This window comes from Ursus arctos, unplaced genomic scaffold, assembly GCF_023065955.2.
Source record: "Ursus arctos isolate Adak ecotype North America unplaced genomic scaffold, UrsArc2.0 scaffold_9, whole genome shotgun sequence".
NCBI lineage: Eukaryota > Metazoa > Chordata > Mammalia > Carnivora > Ursidae > Ursus > Ursus arctos.
The window spans coordinates 49,871,131-49,886,641 of record NW_026623111.1 but is presented as its reverse complement, the minus strand read 5'-3'; the positions used below and the strand labels follow the sequence as shown (position 1 = coordinate 49,886,641).

Below are 15,511 nucleotides of genomic sequence, written 5' to 3'. Positions count from 1 at the left end.
GAGTGAGGCCCCTGGTTATTTGGGCCATTTCCTCATGCGGCACCCCTGCTACAGTCCCTGGCCTCTCTGAGCCTGCATCTATGGTCTTATTAAGGAGCTTTCTACAATCAGTTAGCTACGAAGGAGAGAACAGGCCTAGCTACAAATTGTTCTGTGCAGTATACCACCACCACCTAAAAGCGGGTAGCTGCCCCACTCCAGCTCCTTTCTGAGATATCCATCAAAGACTGCTGAGCAAAAATCCTCCCAGTAAACTAATATGTCTCTTCAGGGCCTACTTGAGCCTGATTGTGCATATACCACTTCCACTGGATGATGGAGTGCTATTGTGCAACCCAATTTTATGGTTTGGTGGGTCAGACAACACCCAGTTCATGTTGAGCAGCTCAGGGTGCATGGTAACTTCGTGGCCCATGGCTAAACATTTTGTCACTAAGGCCCTCTAGCAAGTGCAAAAGGAAAGGAGCTCCCTGCCCAGGGTGGCAAGGCTTCGTTCCAAAATCCTAAGGGTCGGCACATATAAGAGGCTGCCAAAGGTGAAAAACAGCATCTCTTTCTGACACTGACACTTCAAGCACCATTGAGTCTGCTGAATAATACGGCCAACATGACAAAGCAGCTTGCACAGCAGACTGGACCTACTGCAGAGCTTTCTCGTATTCTAAGCCCCCTGAAAACTAACAGGTATTTGAATCACTTGGTACCCAGAGTAGTACAACCACAGAAGGACTGTATTGCCTCCAAAATCTAAAGACATCCCCTAGGCTCTGTCCTGCTTTTTTGGTTGTAGGAGGGACCAGATGCAACAACTTATACTTTACCTTAGAAGCAATATCTTGACATGCCCCACACTACAGACACTGTGGAAATCACTGGGATGAAAGGCCCCTGAATTTTTTTCAGATTTATTTCCCATCCTCTGACAGGCAGACGTCTTACCAATAAGTCTAGAGGAGTTGCTACTTCTTGTTCACTAGGTCCAATCAGCATAATGTGATCAATGCAATGTAATGGATCGTTGTGATGTCTTGTGGAAGGAAAGGCAATTAAATTTCCCATGGACTGAATTATGATATAGGGCTGGAGAGTGGATATATCTCTGAGGTAGGACAGTGAAGGTGTATTGCTAGTCTTGCCAGCTGAAAGCAAACTGCTTCTAGTGGTTTCACTGACAGGCATCAAGATAAAAGCATTTGTCAGATCAATTGCTGTAAACCAGGCACCAGGGTATGTGTTAATTTTCTCAAGCAAGGTAACCACATCTGGTACAGCACCTGCAATTAGAATCACCACATGGTTATGTTTATGTCCTAATCCACTGTCATTCTCCAAGATCTGTCTGTTTGCTGCAAGGGCCAAACAGGCAAGTTGAGTGGGGATGTGGTGGGAATTACCACTCTGCATCCTTCAAGACCCTGATTGTGGCACTTTATTTCTGTAAACCTCCAGGCAAGTGGTATTGCTTTTGGTTTACTATTTTCTTAGGTAAAGGCAGTTCTAGTGGCTTCTACTTGAACTTACCTACCAGAATTGCCGTCACTCCACAGATCAAGGAACCCACGTGGAAATTCTGCCAGTTGCTCTTATGTCTATTCCAAGTACATATTCCAAAACTGGGAAAACAATCACAGGATTTTGGGACCCACTGGATCCACTCTGAGATGGATCTGAGATAAAATTCCATTAATCACTTGACTTCTATAAGCCCCTAGCCTGATTAGTGGACCGCAGTGACATTTTGGGCCTCCCGGAATTAGTGTCAGTTCAGAACAAGTGCCCAATATTCCCTGAAAAGTATTATTATTTCTTCCTCCTCAGTGCACAGGCATCCTGGTAATAGGATGCATGTCCCTTTGGGCAAGTCTGGGAGAAAGACTGACAGTGTGGAAGTTTGGCAGTGTAGTGGAGTCCAACTTAAGTATTCCCTACCTCCTTATTCAAGTGGTTCTGGATCTGTAAACTAGTTCATATCTGGGAATTGACTTAGAGGTTGTGATTTTCTTTTTATGATTCCAGTTTTACTTCTGTTCACTTGACCTAGAACTCTTCCACTTATACAAACTACATATGAATTTAGTAGACTACTCCTCTATTTCACTTCTAAGGATACCATGATCAGCTAGACAACATCATAGGTCTAATGATCAGCTAGACAACATCATAGGTCTAGTGACTCAGGCTATTCTGATTACTGCTTTGACTCTGTTGCCCATTATGGTAACCATGTTTACCTTGGTGATGAAGTGCCACTACTTGACCCTGCTACCCTAGGATCCAACTATCCTCATTGCATTTATGGATCTCAGTTCAGTGGCAGCAGTTTCTCCCTGAAATTTCTGTCCTACAGAAATGATCAACCAGAAAGTTCTCCAAGGATATTAAGACTCTTCTCACAAATTTATTCCTCAAAGTTGTGGTAAAAGGTGTATTCCTGGGACCTTCCCTGGCTTTTTACCAGGGTGAGTAAGCAAGTCTTATATGAAAACCAACTCTAACATTCCAGTCCCCTTAAGCCTTTGGATCCCTTCTTCTACCCCTGAGCTAAACATTGAATCCAGAATCTCTGTTCAATGGGTTATGTCAATGATTTCAACCTGATCCAACTTAATGTTTCTTCCACCATTATCCTATATCCTCATTGTCACTCCCATGCAAATCCCTCAGACTTCTGTCTGTCCATGTAAGTTGGAAACTCATGCAATTCTTTTGGAATGGAGCACACCACTTCATGTTTCATACATTTACCTCACATTCAGGTCCTGCTGGATTGAGTGTAGTTACAGGTGTAGAAGCAATGAGAGGTGCCAGAAATGGGTTCTGATATAAGTCAGCAGGATTTTACAAGGAAATTACCTCAGTGGAGACCATTATAGGTTCCTCAGGCAAAGCAGGGTTAACTTCCTCAGACAAGGGTGGTAGGACAGCTTCTGCTGCTAAAAAAAAAAAAAAAAAAAAAACACCTCATCAGAACTTAGGGGTTCAATGTTCCCAGCTTCATCAAGATATTCCCAAAGTTCCATTTCAGTTTTCATTTTCCAAACTTTCCCAGGCAAGTTCCTCACCTTAGCAGTAGACACCCTACAAGGCCGGCGATTCAATTTGCACACGATTCAGCCACTTGCAGTTAATCTAGATTTGGGTTTTAGCAATCTCATCTCTAAGACTACAGGAGCTAATGTATTTTTGGTTTGGCTTTTCAGAGAAGACATAGAAACTTTTACATTATTTATATGATGCTTGAGTAGGGAATTGGAAGCTTTGAGTTCATGTTTTTTTTTTTTCTTTTCCCTCTACATTTTGTCAAATTCAATTAGGAACAAGTAGCTACTTTCATTACACTTTTCAGTTTGATAAAAATGTTCTAAGCTAACAAGTATTTGGTCATCTAGAGCTTTGTTTCTTTTAAGTATTTCATTGGGAGTTACCCAAAGGTGATACTTTGCCTGTCTGTATTCCATATCATATCATGAATTAATCCGTGCTCTCTTTGTTACTGAAAATAGTCATCAGTACCTCTAAAACTGATTAGAGAGCCAACTCCAAAAATAGCTCAGCTAATTTAGAAAACACATTCTGAAGATTCTGTTTCTCTAGGACCACTCTCAGTATCAAAATCTGTTCTTCAAAGAAATATATGGATGCATGTATGTGCATGTGTGTATAAAATAAATGTTTTCTTTATACATATACATGTGTGTATATATGTATATGTATTAATCACATATATACTCCCTTTAGATATTGTCTACTTCTGTTGTGCTCCCAGTCATGCTTTGTCCTCATGTTCTCTTCTTCCTGTCATGGAACTTAACATCAGGTCTTTTTCAAATACATACACAGAGTTCAAAGTGTTGTTTTATCAGGTATTTTAGAGAGAATTTAGCTAAGATAATGCATCTTTACAATTCAGATTTTACCATCGTTGTTTTGTTTTGTTTTTTTAAGATTTTATTTATTTATTTGACAGAGAGAGACAGCCAGCAAGAGAGGGAACACAAGCAGGGGGAGTGGGAGAGGAAGAAGCAGGCCCCCAATGGAGCAGGGAGGCCAATGCCAGGCTGGATCCCAGGATGCTAGGATCAGGCCCTGAGCCGAAGGCAGACGATTAACGACTGAGCCACCCAGGCACCCCATCATCATTGTTTTGTTTTGTTTTGTTTTTAAGATTTATTTATTAGAGAGAGAGAGCATAGGGGGATGAGAGAGGCAGAGGGAGAGAGAGAAAGAATCCTTAAGCAGACTCTGTGCTGAGCAGGGCTAGATCTCATGACCCCTGAGATCATGACCTGAGCTGAAACCAAGAGTCTGACGTCCAATCCACTGCGCCAATCTGGCACCCCTTTTTTTCATCGTCATCGACAATTAGGCAGTGGGACATTCCCAGAGCAACCCTCTAATACCAAGTGAGTGGTTGTCTATTCTGAATTACTTGAAAGGGAAATTCATACTATTCATGATAGGTTTTTCAAAGGTATTCAATAAGTTCCAAGTAAACTTTCTGAGAATTTACCACATATTTACATGATTGTTCTGGATCAAATGTAAAACTCTGATTAAAAAAAAAATGTAGAACATGTGTGGCCTGGGGCTGAATTGTAAGTGCATGAACGTAGTTTTACTCTGCCAAACTGGGCAATATATCAATTGATGTGACATTGTAAAATATCAGCTTAATTTGGGGTAGAAGAACAAATCCAACCTTATTGTTGATGCCTGGGGGATTAATGATTCTACATTTTCATTTTGATTCACTTATTTTGATCTTAAATTGTGAGACTCAATTACTAGAGATAAATCCCATCTAGTCTCATTGCATAATTGGTTTTTTGTAGAGTCCATTATCCTAATAATTATACTCTAATTGGCATAAAAATGAAATATTCTGATAAGGAACATCAGGAAATAATAACAGTAATTAATAGTAATTAAATCCATTGTAGCCCATCATAAAGAACAGAGGTTGGAAGTAATTTTAAGAATAAATTTATCTAGGACTTAAGCAGAAATTATAAACAATATGCATTTTTGTTTTTTCATTTATCTATCCAAGCTAAAAATACATTAAAATTCACAATAGAGAATTTTCTTTATATTTAAACCTATTATCAGTAATTCTGTGAGTATACTTATGTTAGATGGGTTTGCTTTCATTCATTCATTCATTCATTCATTCATTCATTCATTCAATTCAACACGTTTACCCTAAGTCAGGCATTGAGTTGAATCCAGAGGGAGAAACGACATATATAAGACACATCCTAAAAGTAAGGATCGTAAAATTTCACCAGAAACTGGTTGTCAGATGAGGTCTTCTAATAGAGTAACAGGGTAAAATATAGCATCTGTTGGTGCTAATGGTGCGGATGAGGATTAGAAATACCCTCTCCACTTATTCCACATTTTCAAGTGTGGAGACAGCAAAGATGACATCTGTAGTTTCGATTTCTTCCATTACTCCCTGTTCCCTGAATCCTCTGGGGAAAAAAAGGAGTGAATTATCTGAATAAGTTAGACAGATAAAATTGCATTTGCATAGCCAAATCCCTCTTCTTTTTCTTTTTAGGATGTTCCTGTCTGCACAGGGCATATTCAGTTCTGCTCCTTTGTGCTGCAAATTTTATACAAGACAAATGCAGCACCTATGGGGAGGAACTTGCAGTTGTTAGGCATTTTCTATGAATGGGTGGATATAAGACTATCTAATTTTGGGGGTTCAGTTTTAGGAAGCCCATTAGGTTACAAACCTAAGCTATGCTCTTCAATAGCTCTCTCATTTGATCTACATCCGTGTTTCAATTACTGCTATGTAGCAAACCAGCCCAAAATTTAGTGGCTTAAAACAAAAATTTATAGCTCTCTCATTTGATCTACATCCGTGTTTCAATTACTGCTATGTAGCAAACCAGCCCAAAATTTAGTGGCTTAAAACAAAAATTTATTTTTCTTATAATTTTGTGGATTGACTGGGTTTAGTTTGTTAGTTTTTCTTCTGTATATGGCTTAGCTAAGGTCGCTCATGTCTGCTGTACTCAAAGCAAGTTCAAAACAAGTCATATTACCAAGTCTGAGGTCAATGTAAGGGGTTATACATGGGTGCGAATACGAAGATATGTTTTTCGCTGGGAACTACCACAGGACAATCTACCTCAATCTACCTGTTGTCTACCTTTCAATTGGTTCTGAACTTGAGCGAGGAAGAAGATTACCATTTATTAGGGTCTGGAAACACTGACATTCTTTCCAAGCTTCTTTCCTTGGTACTATTTTTTTCCCTTAAATATTCCCTATTTCTCAATAATATGTGTATGTCTTTTTTTTTTTTTTTAAGTAAGCTCTATGCCTAGCATGGAGCCCAGTGAGGGGCTTGAATTCACTACTCTGAGATTGAGATCTGAGCTGAGGTCAAGAGCCTGAGGCTTAACTGACTGAACCACCCAGGAGTTCCTGTTTATATTTCTTTCATGGTGGCTGTCCTTTCCACAGTAAGTATAAGTTCTACTTCATTAAGGAGTGGTTTTTTCACCAAATATTTATTATTATTTCTTTATATTTCTACAGTTGTCATGTTTTAAACTTGCTAATACCATGTTATGTTCATGTGTGAGAGATTTAACAAAATGCTTCATCATTTTATTCAAATGCAATCTATCAAGTTCCACTTTAATGTAATCCTTCTGGCACACTGCTTTTCTTCAAGAGTCACTTATAAGAACATAAGTAATACAATATTGAGGAGTGCTGTTTTGTTTGGATTAAGAAGAATGGCATGAAATGCAAAAAGAAAAAGAAAGAAAGAAGGAAAGAAAGAAAGAAAGAAAGAAACAAGGAAAGAAGGAAAGAAAGAAAGAAAGAAAGAAAGAAGAAAGAAAGAAAGAAAAAGAAAGAAAGAAAGAAAGAAAGAAAGAAAGAAAGAAAGAAAGAAAGAAAGAAAGAAAGAAAGAAAAGAAAGAATAATTGCAAAACAGGCAGGGTTAAAAAAGGGGGGAGGGTAGCCTTAATAAAGCACATGTTATGGCAAACAGGGTATCAACATTGGAATCCGCAAACAGATTGGCCCACTTAGTCTTGAACTACTCTATATAGCTAAGAATTCAAGAAAATGTATTTTTTGTTTTCATACAAATTTTCATAGAGATAGTACTCTCAACACATAGAGGACACAAGGGCAATGGAAATAACGGGATTTTTCTAGATATGGATTCCAAATTTAAACCAAATATGCAGACTAATATACTTAGTTGATATCCTAGATCTCTAATATGAAAGACATATAGTTTGTGTTATTTTTTCAGCATTGAGACAATTGTCCAACGATGTATTCACATTTCCTTATCCTCTCCATTCATGATCATGTCATAAATATTAACAAGACATAGAGGTCCTACTTGGAGGAATGGGATTGAGTAAAAATAACTGATTCATTGAATTCTGGAACCCACAATAAATAAATAATATTTGAAGGAGCCGGCTAGCCCAGGGAGAGAATATGAAAAGAAAAAAAATGATAGCTGTATTCAAACATTTTAAGAGTTGCCACATAAAAATTTTAAACCTTATTTTCTGTTATTCTAAGATATGACTTACATGGAGGCAGATTGGAACTCAATGCAATGTGAAGCTTTCTGAAGATTCATTATCCAACAATAAAGCTCAATTGCAGACAAGCAAACACCTTTTCTTCGTTAGAATTGTGTAAGGAGATATAGCTATTCTTGAGCAACTATAGAAGATATTTCTGCACTAATTGGAGTTTGAACTAGATCAACAAATAAGGCTCTTTCTGACCATTAAATTTTACTAACCCTTTCCTGATGTTATCATGATAACCTTTATAGGGGTTAATGGTAATTACTCAAATTTAAAGGAAAGAGAAGGTAGTATTTATGTCTAATGTTTTAAGGCAAATTAGTAATTAAAATTCCCCGAACAAGTTTGGTTCTAATATTATTTAGCGTGGTATTTTGGCATTTCTCTCTGATTGTTCCACAATCTCACTGAAAAATAAATGACTTGGTTTGAAGATTCCAGGCATTTTAAACCCTAATGTCACTACACATTGATTATCTTAGCCAATAATTCTATTCCTATCCACATTCTCTGTCTTAAAACAAAACAAACAAACAAACAAACAAAAACCCCTCTTCCTGATTCAATCAAGACCGAAATACAGCCCTCTGATAAACAAATATAGTTATTCTTCCTTTCTGTTCCTTCAGCACTCTCCTAAGTGCTGTAAAAGAAGTATGCCCACTGAACTGTAATCATTCCCTTACGTTTCTGTGTTGCTACTTAGATTTTGAGGATCACAAGTCAGAAGATGTATCTATGTTTTTGAACCCCCTATACCTTTCCCAGTCTCAGAAACATTCATTCGAGTAGGCATTTATTATGTGTTGTTTAGTGAACATTAGCCTTTCACCTTGCACATGTATTGAAGGGCATATGACCAGGGGTCGTAGAAGAACCGTGTCCTAGGGCAGCGGCAGTGATTCTCCTCCATATCTGTGTATGGTGCAGATGCCCCGGCTTACAACGGTTCGACTGACAATTTTTCAACCACATGATGGTGTTAAAGCAATATGCGTTCAGTAGAAACCATACTGTGAATTTCGATCTAGATCTTTTCCCAGGCTAGTGTTATGTGGTACGATACTCTCATGATGCTGGGCGGTGGCAGTGAGCCACAGCTCCCAGGAGGCCCCATCATCACAAGGGCAAACAACCAATGCACTTACCACCATCCCGTGCCCATGCAACCATTCTGTTTTTCACTTTCAGGACAGTACTTAATTTATTGAACGAAATTACAGGAGATATTCAACACTTTATTTTAAAATAGGCTTTGTGTTGGATGATTTGGCCCAACCGTGGGCTACTATAAGTGTTCTGAACATGTTTAAGTTAGGCAACGCTAAGCTATGATGTTCAATTTACAGTGCTTTCAGTTTGCAATGGGTTTATCCGGATGTAACCCCGCAATAAGTTGAGGAAGATATGTATGTGCCATAGACCAGAATTAAACCGGTAGAATATACTGAATCTGGGCCACAGACTGTTTTGTTTGTTTGACTTGCAAATGTTTTTTTTTTTTTTAATTTATTTATTCGACAGAGATAGAGACAGCCAGCAAGAGAGGGAACACAAGCAGGGGAAGTGGGAGAGGGAGAAGCAGGCTCCCAGCGGAGGAGCTTGATGTGGGGCTCCATCCCAGAATGCCGGGATCACGCCCTGAGCTGAAGGCAGATACTTAACAACTGAGCCACCCAGGCGCCCCGACTTGCAAATGTTTTAAACAGAATCCTTTGCTAATATTTAAAAAAATATTATTTCATATAATAAACTGGATATCTGGTTTTCATTTAAAAACAGTCACACTATTGTCCTTGCATTTCATCATTCTCGACCCTTTAGACAGGGCATATATATTCTGATTTGCCACACTTCTCACAATCTGCTATTGTCTCCTGGCCACAAAAGCTACAAAACTGTTGACATTTATCAGCCTATAACCAGCAACATAATGCTCACTATGGTCTTGGTCCTCTTCACCTTGGGGGTTTGGAATCCCTGCTACAAATATTTCCCCTTAAGATGAAATCTGGTGCTTAGCTTTCTAATATAATAAGAAGGTATATGCCATATGTCTTCTTTCTGCTCAGGATGTATTCTTTTTAAAAGAAAAATATCAGGAAATTTACAGTGATGGAGTGGGAGTAAGGTGCAGTGCATAAAGGTTTATTGCAATGCCTTTATTTATAAAGATGAAAGTCTTCTTTATTTCACACATATACTAATACAATATAAGTAATCATACATACCCCATTCCTAACACAAACACCATTTTAATTCCTGGACTACAAGATGTCAAAATGGATTGATTCAAACCGTGGTATAATCATTGGAAAGTACAAAACTGACTGACCATATGTTAAAGAAACATCAACGGAAAGCAACATAGTATAGTGGTTGGGTATGGAGGCTGTGGTGTTGATTCTAACTCTGATATAGCTAGACTGATCTGGGATATTTAATTAATCTCGCAGTATCTCAATTTACAAACCTTTAAAGTAGGAAGTAGAATAACACTTCTTTGTGTTTTGAGGATTATTGAGATAAAATTATTATCGAGTACCTTGAACAATGCCAGGCAAATTAAAAGGACTCAATAAATATTAGTTGTTTGTATAGATATATGAAGGTTGGACATTAATAGGCAATATTCAGTGTTATGTTTAAGTATCAACCCTTCTCAGCTAATGTATTTACAAAGTAAAATTTGAAGTGTACAACTTCACAATAAATAAATAAGATGACAAGTGTTTGATTGTTATTAGGCCGATGCTGCACAATTGATGGATGATAAATTTTCAATATTTATACACGGTTGCATCTAAGAATAAGTTACTTGTATTTTGTGCTTTAACAAAAAGAAGTGTATTTCAAATGAAGCTCTTAAATCCCATTCTTCACCAGGTAGAGTCTTGAATTTAACTCGTGAGATTATTGAAGTTGCCTCCCAATCTATATATCTGTGCCAATGCTTAAGGAGTGACTTTCCTTGAGTGCTGGCAGAAACTGCAAGTGAAATCTTCAAAATAGTAGCAGATGACATTTAAAACTATCTTCCTGGGCTACCGTGAGAGGGACTTTATAATTCTCACTAGCCTTAGCCCAGAAAAGGCAACTGGACTGAGTGTTACCTAGAAATTTCTTTCATTACTTGGAATTCTTTTTTTAAATTTTGCTTTCTGTTTCTCACTATTAAATTTTCCTTAATATTAAAACTTGAGGTAAAAATTAATTTCATTTCAACACGGGCACAAGTTAGAAATTTACTGTTTAATCTGATAGTCCATATACTGCTCCAGATACAATCTGTATGACCGAGGGGAGTGAGAAAGAGCTTTGACAAAGGGCATGTCAAATGATTTTGAGTGGGATTGATGGCCAGACTAAGATAGGATTTTGTTAATTTTCTGTTACCTGCTTTTGTGATTATTTCCAGATGTCCTTGGAGATTATAGTTGTTCATAAATTATTTCGTTTGCAATTTAGTAATGTAATTATTTTGTTCCAGAATTTTGATACAAACCAAGAACTTCATCAATGAAAAGGTGATAAAAAAAAAAAGCATCTCTTTCCAAAAACTTTTATAGGACTCAAGCCACTTACCAATGCTGTTTAAAATTTGGATGTCATACAACTTACTGTTCAAACTGAGACACTTTTGAGAATGAAAGTGTTATTAATAATTACAGTAGGGATATAGGATTAGATGAGACCATCTCAGGCAAACTAGGGTATACAGGCACCCTGATTATAAGAATATTTGTCAGCTATTTTCTCTTTCAAATAATTTGCTTGTGTCAGTAGTTAAGACTTGTGAAATAATTCTAAGAATTGCTTATATATGACAGTTTAAATGAGGTGTTTTTAAAGAAAAACTGAAAAATAAACAAAAAGCCTGTGGTATTTTAAAGTGAGCCCGGGAGAAGGGGATAGTTTTCCTCTCTCACCAATTACACTGGTACTGCTACAGGTGTTAAACCTGGACCTTAGCCTGCCCAAGTCTGGATTGTTTTCATATCTGACAATCTCTCATCACAGTGTCCTATAAAAATTGGATCTGAAGCTAATATAAGTTTATCCTTCTTAACTAGCTCACTAGTAGAATATCTTACTCCACTAACTTTCAGATTGGTATAAAAGTAAGCAAATTATGCCTGACAATGCAGGATCCATTTGGATTAGTGTATCTGTCCATTTGTTCGATGTTGCTGTTTCTGCCGCCTTCTAAAGTATTAATTTATGCAACTTGACAGAATTTGTTGGTCATGTTGTTTATATGTGCCTCTTTTTTTTTTCCTGTATAAATCTGCTATGGATCTATGAGTTAAGAATTTTATATCCTATACTTTTGTAAGATAATGGTATAGATAAAATTCTGTATCTAAGAATCCATAAAGACCCATCCTTGACATACCTTCCTTTCATCGGGGTTCCTTAATTTTAGTGTGCCTAGGAATCTCATGAGTGCATGTCCAGAAATTCTATGTTAGAAGTTATTGGGTGGGATCTAAGGACTTAGCTATTTTAACAATGTCTCGAATGATTTTGACGTAGGTAGTCCATAAGCTTTGTTTTGTGAAACTGCTCTGCAACAGATATTGAGAAATAAGAATGCATACAGGTAAATCTACGACTTGTTCCTGTATAAGTTCCTAGACGAAATTTCTTGATATTTCAGTCAAGAAGCTTAATAGACCTTTCATGGACCACTGAGTCCATTCATGCACTGAGTAAATGTTTACAGAGAACTCTGCTGTGCTAGTGACAGGATGGTAGTACACAGCACAGAAGGGTTCATTTCCCCCAAGAATCTAGCATAGCTAGACAGGTCAGGCAACACTGCGAGGACTATAACGGGACGTACATGGTGGTATGGAAGCACATAGAAATATTCTTCATCCAGAAGGAAATTCAGGGAAGTCTTCTCAGAGGAAGTGCCATCTAAGCTAAGAACCAAAGATTAGTAAGATGCAGTTGGAGGAAAAGAAAAGAGAGGGGGAAAATGATCATACACTATCAGCCAGTCTAGGGAACAGAATGATTAGACATCCTGAAGCATGATGTATGTAGTGCTGGGGAGCAACAGGGAGGGATGAAGATGAGAAATGTGACCCATGTGGGAAGATGTCATCAGACCATGAAATGACTGGTAAGCAATACCAAAGGGTTCAGATTCAATCAGAATTCTTATCCTCAACAACTTTCATTTAGTCCAATGTTCTCTTTAATCAAATTAGTATCTCCTTTTGTTTCACATGCACTTTGTTTCCAAATGATTCTGGTGATTTTCCAAAACAGAAACTATATTAAAATATTTTAAATATATCTTTTTTGTAGTTTTGCCATACTAAGTATCTGTATTTTTAAAATAATAGTACTTTAATTTCTCTAGCAAGGTGCCTAAATTTAAATAAAATATTCTATGCTTGTTTTTGTCAATAGTTCGTTTTATTACAAGCAAGCTGCTTCTAATTGCATAGATTTCTCTTTGCTGTTTTTCTTATTAAGGATAAACTCAGCTGATGAGTTCAATACCCCAGCAGCTTTAAAGTCATCATTAATTTAATGTCACTCACTCTTCATTTATTAGTGGTCCTAATTTCTCATCAACCCTGAAATATTTGGAGAAGCTGACCTGTACAATTTGATCCCAGTTGCAGGTATTAATTAATCAAGCTCTCTGACTGCCCTTATGCTTCCCTGACAGCTTTAATATTGAAACAATTTTTACTTGGATTTTTTTCTCTCCTCCATTTACAGTACTGTCTTAGGTTGGTAAAATTTGGAAAGACACCTTTAAAAAAGTGATGTGTAATTCTTATCTGAATGTAAACATAAACATTCCAAGTTGCTTAATACTTATGTAAATCACATTTTATTTTAATTTTTGACTAAAGATATCAAATAACTTGGAACTGTACACTAGATGTGATTCCTAAATAGGCTATTATAAAATGTGATTCCCATTACATTTATTGTTTTCTGCAGAAATTAAATATTACTACCTCCTATAAAAGTGTTTATAAATGTGTGGTCAATAGACCACCTATACTGCTTAGGACATTGGTTTAGCATATACCTACTGACGCAGAAATTTAGATCTAAGCTTAGCCAATAATATTTTAGTAAAATTAAATGATTCTTCTTCATACCAAACTTTAAGAACAGGAATGATTTAGCTGGTAGGCAGTTTAAGAAATTCCTCTTTTCCACAATACAACATTATATTTATACTTTCAGAGATAGTTGTGAATATGGTATATATAAAATGCATATGGAACCAGTTTCTTTTACAGGTATCTACAAATACGGTACAGATTCTTATTCCCCTGTGTGATTAAATTGTGACTTCTCTATTACAGAACAGAAATTGAACATCTATCGTCACTGTAGTCACACACGTGGATTCCAGATGGATACAAATCAATTAGGTGGGGTTGTTATTAGGTATAAAGATTTGAGAATTATCATATTGGTCTACTAATTGATTTCTAGTATTATTATCGGAGATATTTGTCTATCAGAAATAAGGAAAGTAAACATTAAAATTTGCCACAATTTTCATTATAAAAGTAAAGGTTAACTAAACTAAAAAAATATTGTCTTTTTGTGCTGAAAAATTACCTTTTTTAAAAATTTAATTTTAGGGTATCACACAATGATGGACCAGGAATGTTTACCAACTGGTTCTCAAAAAACAAAAAACAAAAACAAAGCAAAACAAATCCCTAATTTTTAGTGTTTGCTCACTTTTATTTTGTCAATAATCCTACCATTTCCAAGTTCAGGCTACAGATATGATACCACTTTATACAGATTTCAGAAGATATGCATAGTAGCATATATTTTATAGTATCCCAATCATGCAAAGATAATAATTGTAATTAAGATAAAGAATATAGATATAGTAAAATGTAATAATATAATTAAGAAACTATGACTTCTGAAATTATGTTACTATTTTCACTATAATTTATTTTGTTGTCAATTTATATAATTTAACTTTAAAGAATAACTGAATTTAACAACCAGATGGCAAAATTCTTGAAAATCTAAAATTGGCTCTCACAAGCTGATTTGAGTCAGATCAAGAACAACAACAGCACAATGGATTTGTATCCCTTTTGATATAGAAAAAGTATATATCACAGTGTGTGCGTATAAAGGTGCATCTGTGTGTGTCTTTATGTGTGTTTCATATACGGTACTCTTTCCCACTTATAAATAGCTTGTGTAATCCAATTCTCGGCTGGACTCACTTCCCTTTTTGTACACCCTTAAATCACATGGTAGACAACCAAGCACTCTGCCAATTGCTAGAGAGTTCCAGTTACCTCTGCCCCTGTGTTCCTGCTTCTGCTGATCCTTATTTCTGTGTTCTGTTTTGAATAACTTGTCCCTTTTCTCCACTTTTAGTCTCCAAAGTGTCATTGTATTTTGGATCAAGACAAGTCTATGTTTGTGTGTGAGAGAGAGTATATGTGTTGTTAAATCAGGAAAAAAGTGTTGTCTTCCAGTTTGAGGGAGCAGAGAGTACATAGGCTTGAAGCAAGTTTGGGCGGAGAGATCTTCCCTTTCTTTATGTATTCTTTGAGTATGCCCTGGTAGGTTTATACCATCTGATGCAAAAACATTTTCACCTTGACAAAATATTTTTTTGAAAACTTCATTCTTTAGTGTCGAAGAACTTTTTGCCAAGTTAGTCAAGTTTTTATTCTTAAAGTAAAAGGAACTAAATGAAACCTGGAGTGACAGTGCTGTATTTTCCAGCAATTAAAATTTCTTCTGGTATATATTTGTATAAAATAAAAGTTTATTTGACTTAAATGTTAGCTATCTATTACCCAGGTGAATTCTTGCTCAGTTTTGAATCCTGGATATAGATTTAAACACTGCTAATAAATTTCTTATTTTGAAAGCCAATAAGACAGTAGATGTTCAG

At 36.5% G+C, this 15,511-nt stretch overlaps 1 pseudogene; it reads right to left on the bottom strand.

The window, feature by feature from the left end:
- Positions 1-254: 254 nt before the first annotated feature.
- Positions 255-4,356, bottom strand: LOC113262351 (uncharacterized; annotated as a pseudogene).
- Between the last annotated feature and the right edge of the window lie 11,155 nt (positions 4,357-15,511).